The sequence below is a fragment of the Nicotiana attenuata genome, unplaced genomic scaffold (assembly GCF_001879085.1).
Source record: "Nicotiana attenuata strain UT unplaced genomic scaffold, NIATTr2, whole genome shotgun sequence".
In the NCBI taxonomy this organism is placed as follows: domain Eukaryota; kingdom Viridiplantae; phylum Streptophyta; class Magnoliopsida; order Solanales; family Solanaceae; genus Nicotiana; species Nicotiana attenuata.
Window position 1 is genome coordinate 50644 of NW_017670484.1, and position 16383 is coordinate 67026.

At 43.8% G+C, this 16383-nt stretch overlaps 1 pseudogene; it reads right to left on the minus strand.

Annotated features, from left to right (window-relative positions):
* Positions 1-3623: 3623 nt before the first annotated feature.
* LOC109240084 lies at positions 3624-4914 on the minus strand (annotated as a pseudogene).
* Positions 4915-16383: the final 11469 nt, after the last annotated feature.

Sequence of the window (16383 nt, forward strand, 5' to 3'; positions counted from 1 at the left end):
TTGCTGAAATTTATCCTTCCCCCGCGGATGATTTTGGGGGAATAGAGGTTCATCACTCGAGCTAGAGATAGCTCCTCCCGTTTCCTGGCACAGGCACCGAAGACAAGCGATTGTCCTCCACACAGAAAGAATTACCTGTGCCAAGCACACTTGATAGTGGAGGCAGAACTCAATAATGATGGAGTCAAGCTCTCAACTCAAAGAAAACACTCCCAAAGTGAAGGGATACGTGTAAAAATATGTAAAACCCTTATTGGGTAAAGTTATCCGCTCCGCCAGGTCGGGAGCAATAATGTCCAAATCTTGACAATGACTGTCTTCCTTCACAACAGGGATACTGGAAGGACAGATAGAAGAAGTGTATACACTAACAACCCACTTACGAGGGTGAGTAGAAGGATACTTCTCTTCAAAATCTTTGGTGGTGATCAGATTCTTTGGGATGATGGTACTCACCGTAGGGGGAGCAGTATCATCAGCTTTAACTTTGTTCTTTGTAAAACTAAGGTTTCTGGAAGAAGAGGTCATTTTTAATTAGAAGAAGGGTTTTTTCTCTCAAATAAGAAGGTTAAAGACAAAGTATGAGTTGAGAGAATTTAGAGTATCATGAAGTGTGAATGAAGGAGGTTGATGCGTATAAGTAAAGGTATAGAAGGCTAAACTCGTGGCCATAATTACCTCGATAACCAGCAAAAGTGATGCTAAATCGTGGGATGACGCATGCTCGGGGCATTAAATGCGGAGTGACGTGCGTCTAATCAACCGTCAGAAACTTTTCAGAGGAGGTCAGTGAATTTTCCGCCAAAGGAGATGTTTCTACCAACTTCCCGGTGACACAAATTTATGCCACCGGAAAGCAGGGGGACTATCTATATAGAGTAAAATATATTCATATTAAATGATCGCACAAAGAAGTGACACGTGGAGCCGAAGATGGAAGATTGTTGAAACCGAATGCAACGATCCCATCTGTTACAGGAGAGAACAATACTCATAAAGATGAAATAAATGTCTGCCACCCAGTAGCATTTAATGAGGAACATTTTACAACATTAACTACGCGACCCGTTACAAGGAATATGATATTCACTGCCTACCGTTACACATTCTTCAATGGCCCTCATAATTAACATTAAAGAGGGGCTTGATCCTAGGACCTTGTTTCTTAGGTGATGCTATAAATAGTGAGCTTTATTATCATTGTAAAAGACACGACTTTTCAGGCATACATATGCTACACTCTATCCAAAGTTTAATATAATTTTATCTTCTTGTTCTTTGATATCATTGCTGTTGTGCCCGAAAGCCTTGCTCTCGGAATTACGATTTTTGCCATTTTATCTCCATCTCAAGGCTAAATATTATATTTTCATCTAATTCATCTATTATTTTAGGATCGAATTAATTCACTTGTCTATAAACCACATATAAATTTAACTATATTATTTTACGGGTAAATAATAAAAAATAAGAGTCTGCTAAACTACTCACTAGTGTACCTCCTACACCAGAGGCGAATCTAGGATTTTAACGTGATGGAGGCACCAATATTCTGCTCAATCCGTGCCCTCCAAAGGCTTTTAGTGTTTAGGGTACCAAGTGATTAACTTAAACATTTTCAAGGTATACACATATATAATGTCACGACCCAAAATCCTTCACAGGAATCGTGATGTCACCTAGTTTCTAAAAGTAGGCAAGTCTAACACTTAACATTTATTTAAGACAGTAGAAACATGATATAACGAAACTGAATTTTTTATATATATAAATGCAGAAATAAGAGTAATTCAGGCCACAATGACAATACTTAACAGAACTCCCCAGATCTAGGTAATATATAATCACGAGCTCTAACTGAATACATGAGAATATCTCAAAATATAGTACTATCTGAAATACATAAACAGTAGAATGAAACAAGGAGGGTAACTCCGACGCATGCGGTTTGATCATGTAGGGATACCTTGAAGTCTCCGGCATATGAAATGCCTCACTACCGATCAGTCCGGTCCGAAGTACTTGGATCTGCACAAAAATGTGCAGAAACGTAGTATGAGTACACCACAATTGGTACCCACAATTATTAAAGTTTTTTGTTCAATTAATTTGCCCATATAAATAAAAAACCAATAATTCAAATCGTAACACAAATTTGATCAAGCCGACCGAATGTATAACCTATTTGGCCCGTGTAAACAACAAAATCTCTACATTTAAAGCAGTATAACACTCGGAACCTCCAAATACTGAATCCTCCTCTTGCCCATACACTTTCGCATTCCAAATTTTCACTACACAGTGCAAATCAAATATGAAAGATTGGGGTTGAGGGCTAGAGTAGGGTAGTTCCAAGCTTTGTCAATGTTCAGTAATGGTAGAAAAGCAAAGTATTTGGGGTAGGGGGAGGGGGAAGGGGGAAGATGGTAAGCTAAAATGGATCCAATTCCTTTTCATTTTCTAGTCTCTTCATTTCTTCAAGTTTTTATTTGGACCGAAAATACTTGTCATGGTTAAAATTTAATGAATGAGATTTAATTGAATAAATTAAAGTCCGAACCATGATTAAAATATTTAATTCTTTCTTTTATTCTTTCTCAAATAATATCTTTTATTTCTTTTAGCGGTGAACTTCCTATAATTCATCCCTCTTTGCAACACCGAAAATCATAGCACCAAAAAAAATCTTTCAATTTTTTACCATGGAAATCAGGTCTTTAAAGTCATTGTTAGGTCAAAAATCAACAGAAAAAAACAAGGGGTAAAAACAGAGAACAAGATAACAAGTTCGTGGAACTTTATTTTTCTGGAAATAACTGACCAATTCTTGCGAGGTTCTTATTTATTTATTTCGATTCCTTGGAAATTAGATACTTGTTTTTGCGTTTCTTGTTATGGCAATTGTCAAGTAAAAAATTTGTATACAATGTGTTTGTAGAATTTACTAACTGAACTTTTTGAATAAAATTGAATCTTTTTTCCATTGTTCTGAAGATGCAAAATAAATAGAAAAATGGCAACTCAACTGAAGCCTCCAAATGGTTACCGTTCTTTAATTTTTATTGTCAAAGGGTTGGAATTTACCTCTAATATTTATCATTTTGTAATGAGAATGCAGGAAGATTTTATGAAAGTTGAAAAAATTAACTCATGGAAAGAAAACTATTACAAGAAAGAGAGAAGGAATGTTAGATAATGTGTAGCCATAATTCTAGAATGCAAAAGATATTATTTGAGAATGGATAAAAGTAGGATTTAAATACTTTAATCATGGCGAGAGGTTTATTATTCAATTAAATCTCGTCCACTAATTTTTAACCATGACAAGTGTCTCCAATCCAAATAGGAATCTGAAGAAATGGAGAGACTAGAAAATGAAGGGGAGTTGGATCCAGCTAAAATATAGAAAAATAGCCTTTTATTCTTCAATCACTTATAATCAGAAAAAGCCAACTTACACAATAATTTCTTCTCCAAGATTTATGGACCATCAACATGACAATAAGCAAATCAAAAACTTTAGGATAAAAGATTAAAACCGAAGTGCTAGCTAATAAGCTACAAACGGTCAAACAACATTATACAACTTATTTCCTTTGTATCCCATAACTTCATAGCTCTTTTTATTTTGCTTTCAGATCAAGAGAATAGCAAACTTTCTCAAAGGTTGCCAACTATCTTGGTATAAAGGAATGAAAGCATCAATGCTTCCATCTCCAATGAAGGATGCCACAAGAAGTGTCATACCTTCTATTGGGTAATATGAAAGCATAAAAACAAAAGGGCGACCATTTCCAAAATCCAAGTCATAGAAAGGAAACCTTAACCAACTAGCAACTTCCAAATTTGGCCAATGTGATTCTTTGTTCATGTATAAAGTAGGGATAAGATCTTCTTTGACTTTGTGATTTGCAAAGTCCATAAATGACTCGAAATACTTATCATCTACCTTTGTAACATAGTGAAGTGGCTCATCCAAAAGGTCTCTCACTTTTGAAGTTGGAAAAGCCCAAAGAACTAAGTTACCAAAATATTCATCTGGCACTTTTGGTATAACTCTTCTGCGACCATCCACTGAGATTCTTATTTGGGTATTTTGTGACCTGTCTAGTTCCCGTGATTTAGTTATGACCCTCCATAAATGGGCAACAAGACTTTCGAACGTGGTATAAGTCTTGGTTTTCCCATTCATGAAAGAAGCATTTGCCTTGAGTTTGCGTAGGAACTCCAATGTGAAATGCACTTTGTGAACAATTATGTTTTTTTTCGAATTCTCTAGTTTGATGAATTCCTTCTTGTTTACTAATTTGGACATGAACTCGGCCCCATGTGGTTAAATTCAGAAAGGGGAGGGTCCGAGGGTGGAAAATAGCACGATCGTGCAAAGGGAGTGGATTGATTTTTACACCACGACAAGCTTGGCCCCACGCAACTAAAAAGTTGCTAGCCGCGTGGCCATCGGCTATCATGTGGTGGCCGGCGAACCCGACCACCACGAGCCACAAGTGAACCTTGTGACTTGAAATTGGATTGGTTCAACTACATCCTTCATACTAGGATGTAAACCAAGCAAAGAAGGAGAAGGCTTAAGTGCAATAATTCATCCAACGTGGCATCAACTGATGCTTCGATGAATCGAACACCCTCATCATCGAGAAAAATCGCACGATTCTGGTCATTTTCATCTTTGCCTATTCTCCCAGCCCATTCCCTATAAACTGCTAAAGTTTTTCTAAGTCCCATTTCAATGGTGGAACTAGGTGGGGTGGGTGGGCGATAGGCAAAAATCAAAGCAATCAAAGCATCATAGGTAAGATTGTCAAAGACATTGAAGGGAATGTGAGTTGTGATTGAAGGTGAGGTTCCTTCATAGAAGGGCTTGATGATTTTTGAGCTCTCAATTTTCACATTCATGGTTATCGTTTCTGTGCTTTCTCTAGAGGGATATTTTGGCCTTCGGTTATAGTTAAGCTTGTTCTGTTTAATTATGGGGATTGGTTGGCTTTTTATATACTCTGAACATGACAGGTTTATGCAGGTGGGAAAACCTTAGTTCAAGCTAGAAATCTTGCAAGAAAATTAACCATATCGATCTAGGCCCCAGCAAAGAGAAAAGTCAGGATAACGTACACTCCATCCGCCAAGTGGACGGGGTGCTCCATTATTATTACTTCATAGTCAAAGAGTAATAGATATGGGATAGATCTAGCCGTACCTGATTAGTATAGGAAAGCAGAGGTTGAATGTCACGACCCGGATTTCCCACCCTCGGGAGTCGTGATGGCGCCTACTAGTCGGAGCTAGGCAAGCCAATTATCAATTACCTCTTTTAGCGAACATCGTCAATATTAGAAACAATGAAGCATTTAATAATAAAGCGGAAGTCTCAAATATATTTCACTGAAAGAAATGCGGAAGTTTAACAAAATCCTCTACCCAAGACCGGTGTCACAATACTCACAAACGTCTAGAGAATACTAAATACAAGGTTCGAATGAAACATAAAACTGTCTGCTTCGGTACAAATGATAACAAACTGAATAAAATAGAAAGGGACTCCGGGCCTGCGGACGTCAGCAAGGCTACCTCGAATGTCCCTGGACTGAAGTCAGCTCCCGAATCCTCTACTGCTGTCCAAAAGCTGCTGCTCCGGTGCTGTGATCTGTGCAAAAAGATGCAGAGAGTGTAGCATCAGCACAACCGACCCCATGTGCTGGTAAGTGCCTAGCCTAACCTCGGCGAAGTAGTGACGAGGCTAGACCAGACTACCAGATAAACCTGTGCAGTTACGAAATATATTGCAGAAAAATAAACAGGAAATAAGCAGTTTATAAGGGAGGGGGAGCATGCTGTGGGGAGGCAACAGTTATAAACAAGGAGTCTAAATTCTAAGGTTATAACAGCCAACAGAAACTTAAATCCGGAATAAACACACTTAAGCTATAACTTGTTGCGGCGCGCAACCCGATCCTCAATCATCACTGTTGCGGCGTGCAACCCGATCCATAATCATCACTGTTGCGGCGTGCAACCCGATCCATAATCATCACTGTTGCGGCGTGCAACCCGATCCATATCATTTAGTATTGTTGCGGCGTGCAACCCGATCCACATATATATCATTTATCATTGTTGCGGCGCGCAACCCGATCCATATATTTATATTATTAATCCTCACCCAGGCAACAGTCGAAAATAAGGGGCAAGGGAGTAAACAATTAGTGAAAGAAATCCCGGCAAGGGAACACAATAACACACTAAATCCCGGCAAGGGAGAAAAGTCAATAACTCAATATCCCGGCAAGGGAGAAAATCATCATATCAATAAAACGTCCCGGCAAGGGAATAACCAATATCTCTTTCTTTTGCTTTCATTTCTTACTCTATAACTCACTTTATCATTTGAGCCATAGCTCCAAAGAATCATTTCATATCATATACCTTCACAATTCGCAACACAACTCAAGCCAATGCTCCACGGAGTCTAATAATCATAATCTCTGTCTCATGCTCTTTACAGTATATAGAAATCATCAAATAAGCATGGGAGAATCACAACAAGTTCAGGATAATCTCAATATAAGGACACACGGTCATGCTAGACACCAGTGTATAGATACTCGTCACCATGCCTATACACCGTACTCGACAAATAGCAATTAGCAAGTAAGACTCTACTCCTATTCCCTCAAGCCAAAGTTAGACCAAACACTTACCTCAACTTCCACGGCTAAATCAATCCACAACGACCGCTTTCCCTCTCGAATTCGGCTCCAACTCAATCAAATCTATGAAATAACGACTTTACAACATTAATATAAGCTAAACAAATCAAACCCAATGCCTAAATATAGTTTTCTAAGCCTTCTTCCCAAAATTCCAAAAATCGACCCCGGGCCCGCTTGGTCAAAACCCGAGGTTCGAACCAATTTCATATCACCCATTCCCCCACGAGCCCGAATATACAATTTATTTTCAAATTCGACCCCAAAACGAGGTCTAAATCGAAGAAAATCGAAAAGCCCTAACTCTACCCATTTCCCCCAATTTCAACCCTAGATTACATGTTTTCCTAGGATTTCAATGGATGATGATAGAAAATGAAGAAAACGAGTTAGATAATACTTACCCAAGAATATTTGGTGAAGAATCGCTCTACAAGTGGCCTAGGGGCTGTGGAGAAGAAGAGCTCGTGTGAAATTTGGAATAATCCCGTCACTGTTCTATTTTTAGGCTTTTAAAATAACTAGGCAAAAATGCCCTTCGCGTTCGCTGGAGCAAGGCCGCGTTCGCGAAGGGTTGACACAACAGACCATCGCGTTCGCGATGAGGATGATGCGAACGCGAAGAGAAAGACTGGGGGGGGGTCTAGAAATTTTTATACGAGAACGCGTGAAGAGCCACGCGAACGCGATGAGTAAATTGGTGAAGTTTCATGTTCGCGAACTGTGGAATGCGAACGCGAAGAAGGAATTTCTGGGGGTCCTGAAATTGGCTTACGCGATCGCGAGAGTTGTGTCGCGAACGCGAAGAAGGGGACCTGGGAAGCATCGCGAACGAGAGCTGAAGGCCGCGAACGCGAAGAAGGGAATGCCTGTGCAAAAATTGCAGAAAATCTGCTATCATCCTAAGTCCAAAACTACCCCGAACACCTCCGAAAACACTCCCGAGCCCTCGGGGCTCCTAACCAATCACACACACTAACTCAACAACATCCTACGAACTTAACCGTGCGATCAAATCGCCAAAATAACATCAAAATCAATGAATTAAACCTCAAAATCATCACTTTTTCATCAAACTTCATAAACTTTCATTTTTAGATATTTAGGTCCGAAACACGTCAAATGACGTCCAATTTCAACCAAATTTCACAGAAAGCGCTTAAACCACATATAAGACCTGTACCGGGCGCCGGAACCAAAATACGCGCCCGATACCAACACATTCTAATCAATTTCCTTTTCAAATTTCCATATTAATTTCTGAAAAACAATTTCAAAGAAAAATTCATTTCTCGGGCTCTCGATCTCGGAATTCGACTCCGGGCATATGCCCGAGTCTCATATTTTTTTACGGACCCTCCGGGACCGTCCAATCACAGGTCCGGGTCCGTTTACCCAAAATGTTGACCAAAGTCAACTTTATTCATATTAATTTCAAAATTCATAAATTTTTACACAATTTATATTTAAGCTTTCTGGCTACGCGCCTGGACTGCGCACGCAAATCGAGGCAAGCCTAAATGAGGTTTTCAAGGCCTCGGAGACACAGAATGTGTGAGAAAATAGGTGATGACCCTTTGGGTCGTCACATTCTCCACCTCTAAAATAACCGTTCGTCCTCGAACGGACAAAAGAAAGAAGTACCTGAGTCGGGAAATAGATGAGGATAACGGCTCCGCGTATCGGACTCGGACTCCCAGGTCGATGCCTCAGGGGGCTGACCTCTCCACTGAACTCGTACTGAAGGAAAACTCTTTGATCTCAACTGTCGAACCTGCCGGTCTAGAATAGCCACCGGCTCCTCCTCATAAGACAGATCCTTGTTCGACTGGACAGTGCTGAAATCTAACACGTGGGATGGATCGCCGTGATACCTCCGAAGCATGGACACATGAAAAACTGGATGCACGGCGGACAAGCTAGGCGGCAAGGCAAGCCTATAAGCCACCTCTCCCACACGGTCGAGAATCTCAAATGGGCCAATGAACCTAGGGCTAAGCTTGCCCTTCTTCCCAAATCTCATTACGCCCTTCATAGGCGACACTCGGAGCAATACTCGCTCACCAACCATGAAAGCTACATCTCGAACCTTACGATCTGCATAACTCTTTTGCCGCGACTGAGCCGAACGAAGCCTATCTTGAATGATCTTGACCTTATCCAAGGCCTCCTGAACTAAATCTGTACCCAATAACCGAGCCTCTCCCGGCTCAAACCACCCAACCGGAGATCGACACCGCTTACCATACAACTCCTCATAAGGGGCAATTTGAATGCTGGACTGGTAGCTGTTGTTGTAGGCGAACTCCGCTAAAGGCAAGAACTGATCCCACGAACCTTCGAAGTCAATAACACAAGCTCGGAGCATGTCCTCCAATATCTGAATAGTCCGCTCGGACTGTCCGTCCGTCTGAGGATGGAATGCTGTGCTCAACTCAACCTGGGTGCCCAACTCTCGCTGAACTGCTCTCCAGAAGCGCGAGGTAAACTGCGTACCCCAGTCCGAAATGATAGATACCGGCACCCATGAAGGCGAACAATCTCTCTGATGTAGATCTCAGCTAACCTCTCGGATGAATAAGTGGTTGCAATAGGAACAAAATGCGTTGACTTGGTCAGCCTATCAACAATGACCCAAATCGCATCAAACTTCTTCCGGGTCAACGGGAGTCCAGTAACAAAATCCATAGTAACCCTCTCCCACTTCCACTCGGGAAGCTCAATCCTCTGAAACAGTCCACCAGGCCTCTGATGCTCGTACTTAACCTGCTGACAGTTCAAACAACGAGCCACATATGCAACAATATCCTTCTTCATCCTACGCCACCAATAATGCTGCCGCAAGTCCTGATACATCTTCGCGGCGCCTGGGTGAATAGAATACCGGGAACTGTGGGCCTCCGCTAAGATCAACTCTCGGATCCCATTAACATTGGGCACACAAACTCGCCCCTGCAGTCTCAAGACACCATCATCATCTAAGGTCACCTTCTTGGCACCTCCACGCTGCACCGTATCTCTCAGGACACACAAATGGGGATCATCAAACTGCCGATCACGGATACGCTCCAATAATGAAGAACGAGCAACCGTGCAAGCTAACACTCTGCTGGGCTCAGAAATATCCAACCTCACAAATCGATTGGCCAAGGCCTGAATATCCAAAGCAAGCGGCCTCTGGCTGGCCGGAATATAAGCAAGACTACCCATGCCGGCAGACTTCCTACTCAATGCATCGGCCACCAGATTGGCCCTCCCCGGGTGGTATAAAATGGTAACATCATAATCTTTCAATAACTCCAACCACCTCCCCTGCCTCAAATTCAACTCCTTTTGCTTGAACAAGTACTGAAGACTCTTGTGATCAGTGTACACCTCACACGTCATGCCATATAGATAATGCCTCCAAATCTTCAGAGCATGAACAATGGCTGCCAACTCTAGATCATGAACCGGATAATTCTTCTCGTGGATATTCAGCTGCCTCGAAGCATAGGCTATGACTCTGCCATCCTACATCAATACTGGACCAAGTCCAATACGGGAAGCATCACAATAGACTGTATAAGGCCCTGAACCTGTGGGCAAAACCAATACCGGTGCCGTAGTCAGAGCTGACTTGAGCTTCTGAAAGCTCGCCTCACACTCATCTGACCATCTGAATTGGGCACCCTTCTGGGTCAACCTGGTCATCGAGGCTGCGATAGATGAAAACCCCTCCACGAACCGACGATAGTAGCCTGCTAAACCTAAGAAACTCCGAATCTCTGTGGCTGATGCTGGTCGAGGCCAGTTCTTGACTGCCTCTATCTTCTTCGGGTCCACCTGGATACCCTCTACTGATACAACGTGACCCAGAAATGCTACTGAACTTAGCCAGAACTCACACTTGGAGAACTTGGCATATAACTGACTATCCCTCAGAGTCTGAATAACCACTCTGAGGTGCTGCTCGTGCTCCTCCTGGCTGCGGGAGTACACCAAAATATCATCAATAAATACTATCACGAACATGTCCAAATATGGCCTGAACACTCGGTTCATCAACTCCATGAATGCTGCTGGGGCATTGGTCAACCCAAATGACATGACCAAAAACTCATAATGCCCATACCCAGTGCGGAAAGCTGTCTTAGGGGCATCAGACGCCCTAATCCTCAACTGATGGTAGCCAGATCTCAAGTCTATCTTTGAAAACACCTTTGCACCCTGAAGCTGGTCGAACAAATCATCAATCCTCGGCAGTGGATACTTGTTCTTTATCGTCACTTTGTTCAATTGCCGGTAATCAATGCACATCCTCATCGAACCATCCTTTTTCTTCACAAATAACACTGGCATACCCCAAGGCGAAACGCTGGGTCTGATGAAACCCTTCTCAAGCAAATCCTGCAACTGATCCTTTAACTCTTTCAACTCTGGCGGGGCCATGCGATACGGCGGGATAGAAATGGGTTGTGTGCCCGGAGCCAGATCAATACAAAAATCGATATCCCTGTCGGTCGCATACCCGGCAGGTCTGAAGGGAAAACCTCGGGGAACTCCCGAACAATAGGAACATAATCAATAGAAGGGACCTCTGCGCTGGAATCGCGAACATACGCCAGATAAGCTAAACACCCCTTCTCGACCATGAGTCGAGCCTTCACTTATTAGATAACACTGCGAGTGGCATGACCTGGGGTCCCTCGCCACTCCAAACGGGGCAAATCTGGTAAAGCCAAGGTCACGGTCTTGGTGTGACAATCCAAGATGGCATGATACGTGGACAACCAATCCGTTCCTAATATGACGTTGAAATCCACCATGTCTAAGAGCAATAAATCAACATGGGTCTGAAGACCCTCAAACACTACCACACAGGAACGATGAACTCGGTCGACCACTATAGAATCACCCACCGGTGCAGATACATATACAGGAACACCCAAGGCATCACTAGGCATAACCAAGTACGGTGCAAAATAGGATGACACATACGAATACGTAGACCCAGGGTCAAATAGCACTGAAGCATCCCTATCACAGACCAGAATAGTACCTGTAATAACTACATCTGAAAACTCAGCCTCTGGCCTGGCTGGAAGAGCATAACACCGGGGCTAGGCCCCACCTCCCTGAACCATATCCCTGGGACGATCGGCTGCTGGCTGGCCTCTACCTCTGGCGGTCCGAGCTCCTCCTCTATGATCTCTACCTCCACCTCTATGGCCTCTACCCCCGCCTCTAGCTGGCTGGGCGGCCTGTGGATCACCCGCTGCCTGACTCATAGGACGAGGACCCTGCTGCTGTGACTGAGCACCCCTCAACCTCGGGCAAGCCCTCCTGATGTGACCATACTCACCACACTCATAGCACCCGCCTGAATGCTGCAATTGAGAAGACTGAGACTGACCCTATCGACCTAAATGACCATCTCGGAAGCTCTGAAGCGGTGGTGCACTGATAGGCTGCTGATCAGAATAATGCGGCGGAGACCCACTATCGCCTGAAGTACCATGAGAAACCTGAAGAGCTGACTGAAAGGGCCTCGGAGGATGGCCTCTACCATAAGAATCTCAACCTCCAGACAAGGTACCACTGAATCTACCTGCATGACGGGGCCTCTTATCTGACCCATGACCACCTCCCTATGCAAGAGTCGTCTCAACTCTACGGGCCGCATTGGCCGCCTCCTGAAATGAAATCTCACTCCCGGCTCCCATAGCCATCTGGAGACGGATCGGCTGGATCAAACCATCAATAAACCTCCGCACCCTCTCTCTCTCGGTGGGGAGTATCACAATAGCATGGTGAGCTAGATCAATGAACCGGGTCTCATACTGCGTGACTGACATGGAGCCCTGCTGAAGGCGCTCAAACTGCCTGCGAAGAGCATCTCGCTGAGTAACTGGGAGAAACTTCTCCAAAAACAACTCTGCAAACTGGTCCCAAGTCAGAGATGACGACCTTGCTGGTCTGGCTAAACAATAGTCCCTCCACTAAGTCTTGGTGGATCCTGCTAGACGAAAGGTGGCGAAGTCGACCCCATTGGTCTCCACAATACCCATAGTCCGAAGAACCTCATGGCTGCTATACAAGAAATCCTGGGGGTCCTCTGAAGAAGCACCGTTGAATGTGGTGGTGAAGAGCTTGGTGAACCTATCCAGTCTCCACAAAGCATCTGCGGACATAGCCGCTCCATCGCCGGTCTGAGTCACAATACCCGGCTGAACTGCCACAGCTGGCTGAACCACTTGAACCTGAGCCTGGGGAGCTACCTGCTCCGGAGTACGTGTAGCAGGAGTCTGAACCCCTCCTCCATCCTGAGAAGTGGCTGGTGCTACTGGAAGCAAACCCGCTCTAGTGACGCTCTCCACAAAGCCTACCAACCTGACCAAAGCGTCCTGAAGAACTGGGGTGACTATAAACCCCTCTGGGACCTGAGCTGGGCCCACCGGAGCTGTTGGGGCTGGAACCTCCTCATCATAATCAACATGTGGCTCCACCTCTGGGACTGCTGCTCGGGGCTGAGCTCTGCCCCGGCCTCGGCCTCTGGCACGACCTCGCCCTCTGCCCCTCGTAGGAGCTGCTGCTGGGGGCTCGGGCTGCTGCGCGGTAGAAGAGGAAGCACGTGTTCTCGCCATCAAAGAACAGAGTAGAAAGACAATCAGTATTTGAGAAACAGAATCGCACGACAAGAAAGAACAAAAGTGAAGTTTTCCTAACTCTGCAGCCTCTGGGGGATAAATACAGACGTCTCCATATCGATTCCTCAGACTCTACCGAGTTTGTCCGTGAGTTGTGAGACCTACGTAACCTAGTGCTCTGATACCAACTTGTCACGACCCGAATTTCCCACCCTCGGGAGTCGTGATGGCGCCTACTAGTCGGAGCTAGACAAGCCAATTATCAATTACCTCTTTTAGCGAACATCGTCAATATTAGAAACAATGAAGCATTTAATAATAAAGCGGAAGTCTCAAATATATTTCACTGAAAGAAATGCGGAAGTTTAACAAAATCCTCTACCCAAGACTGGTGTCACAATACTCACGAACGTCTAGAGAATACTAAATACAAGGTTCGAATGAAACATAAAACTGTCTGCTTCGGTACAAATGATAACAAACTGAATAAAATAGAAAGGGACTCCGGGCCTGCGGACGTCAGCAAGGCTACCTCGAATGTCCCTGGACTGAAGTCAGCTCCCGAATCCTCTACTGCTGTCCAAAAGCTGCTGCTCCGGTGCTGTGATCTGTGCAAAAAGATGCAGAGAGTGTAGCATCAGCACAACCGACCCCATGTGCTGGTAAGTGCCTAGCCTAACCTCGGTGATGTAGTGACGAGGCTAGACCAGACTACCAGATAAACCTGTGCAGTTACGAAATATATTGCAGAAAAACAAATAGGAAATAAGCAGTTTATAAGGGAGGGGGAGCATGCTGTGGGGAGGCAACAGTTATAAACAAGGAGTCTAAATTCTAAGGTTATAACAGCCAACAGAAACTTAAATTCGGAATAACCGCACTTAAGCTATAACTTGTTGCGGCGCGCAACCCGATCCTCAATCATCACTGTTGCGGCGTGCAACCCGATCCATAATCATCAGTGTTGCGGCGTGCAACCCGATCCATAATCATCACTGTTGCGGCGTGCAACCCGATCCATATCATTTAGTATTGTTGCGGCGTGCAACCCGATCCACATATATATCATTTATCATTGTTGCGGCGCGCAACCCGATCCATATATTTATATTATTAATCCTCACCCAGGCAACAGTCAAAAATAAGGGGCAAGGGAGTGAACAATTAGTGAAAGAAATCCGGCAAGGGAACACAATAACACACTAAATCCCGGCAAGGGAGAGAAGTCAATAACTCAATATCCCGGCGAGGGAGAAAATCATCATATCAATAAAACGTCCCGGAAAGGGATTAACCAATATCTCTTTATTTTGCTTTCATTTATTACTCTATAACTCACTTTATCATTTGAGCCATAGCTCCAAAGAATCATTTCATATAAAATACCTTCACAATTCGCAACACAACTCAAGCCAATGCTCCACGGAGTCTAATAATCATAATCTCTGTCTCATGCTCTTTACAGTATATAGAAATCATCAAATAAGCATGGGAGAATCTCAACAAGTTCAGGATAATATCAATATAAGGACACACGGTCATGTTATACACCAGTGTATAGATACTCGTCACCATGCCTATACACCGTACTCGACAAATAACAATTAGCAAGTAAGACTCTACTCCTATTCCCTCAAGCCAAAGTTAGACTAAATACTTACCTCAACTTCCACGGCTAAATCAATCCACAACGACCGCTTTCCCTCTCGAATTCGGCTCCAACTCAATCAAATCTATGAAATAACGACTTTACAACATTAATATAAGCCAAACAAATCAAACCCAATGCCTAAATATAGTTTTCTAAGCCTTCTTCCCAAAATTCCAAAAATCGACCCCGGGCCCGCTTGGTCAAAACCCGAGGTTCGAACCAATTCCATATCACCCATTCCCCCACGAGCCCGAATATACAAATTATTTTCAAATTCGACCCCAAAACGATGTCTAAATCGAAGAAAATCGAAAAGCCCTAACTCTACCCATTTCCCCCAATTTCAACCCTAGATTACATGTTTTCCTAGGATTTCAATGGATGATGATAGAAAATGAAGAAAACGAGTTAGATAATACTTACCCAAGAATATTTGGTGAAGAATCGCTCTACAAGTGGCCTAGGGGCTGTGGAGAAGAAGAGCTCGTGTGAAATTTGGAATAATCCCGTCACTGTTCTATTTTTAGGCTTTTAAAATAACTGGGCAAAAATGCCCTTCGCGTTCGCGGGAGCAAGGCCGCGTTCGCGAAGGGTTTACACAACAGACCATCGCGTTCGCGATGAGGATGATGCGAACGCGAAGAGAAAGACTAGGGGGGTCTAGAAATTGTTATACGAGAACGCGTGAAGAGCCACGCGAACGCGATGAGTAAATTGGTGAAGTTATGCATTCGCGAACTGTGGAACGCGAACGCGAAGAAGGAATTTCTGGGGGTCCTGAAATTGGCTTACGCGATCGCGAGAGTTGTGACGCGAATGCGAAGAAGGGGACCTGGGAAGCATCGCGAACGCGAGCTGAAGGCCGCGAACGCGAAGAAGGGAATGCCTGTGCAAAAATTGCAGAAAATCTGCTATCATCCTAAGTCCAAAACTACCCCGAACACCTCCGAAAACACTCTCGAGCCCTCGGGGCTCCTAACCAATCACACACACTAACTCAACAACATCCTACGAACTTAACCGTTCGATCAAATCGCCAAAATAACATCAAAATCAATGAATTAAACCTCAAAATCATCACTTTTTCATCAAACTTCATAAACTTTCATTTTTAGATATTTAGGTCCGAAACACGTAAAATGACGTCCGATCTCAACCAAATTTCACAGAAAGCGCTTAAACCACATATAAAAGACCTGCACCGGGAGCCGAAGCTAAAATATGGGCCCGATACCAACACGGTTCTAATCAATTTCCTTTTCAAATTTCCATATTAATTTCTGAAAAACAATTTCACAGAAAAATTCATTTCTCGGGCTCTCGACCTCGGAATTCGACTCCGGGCATATGCCGGAGTCTCATATTTTTCTACGGACCC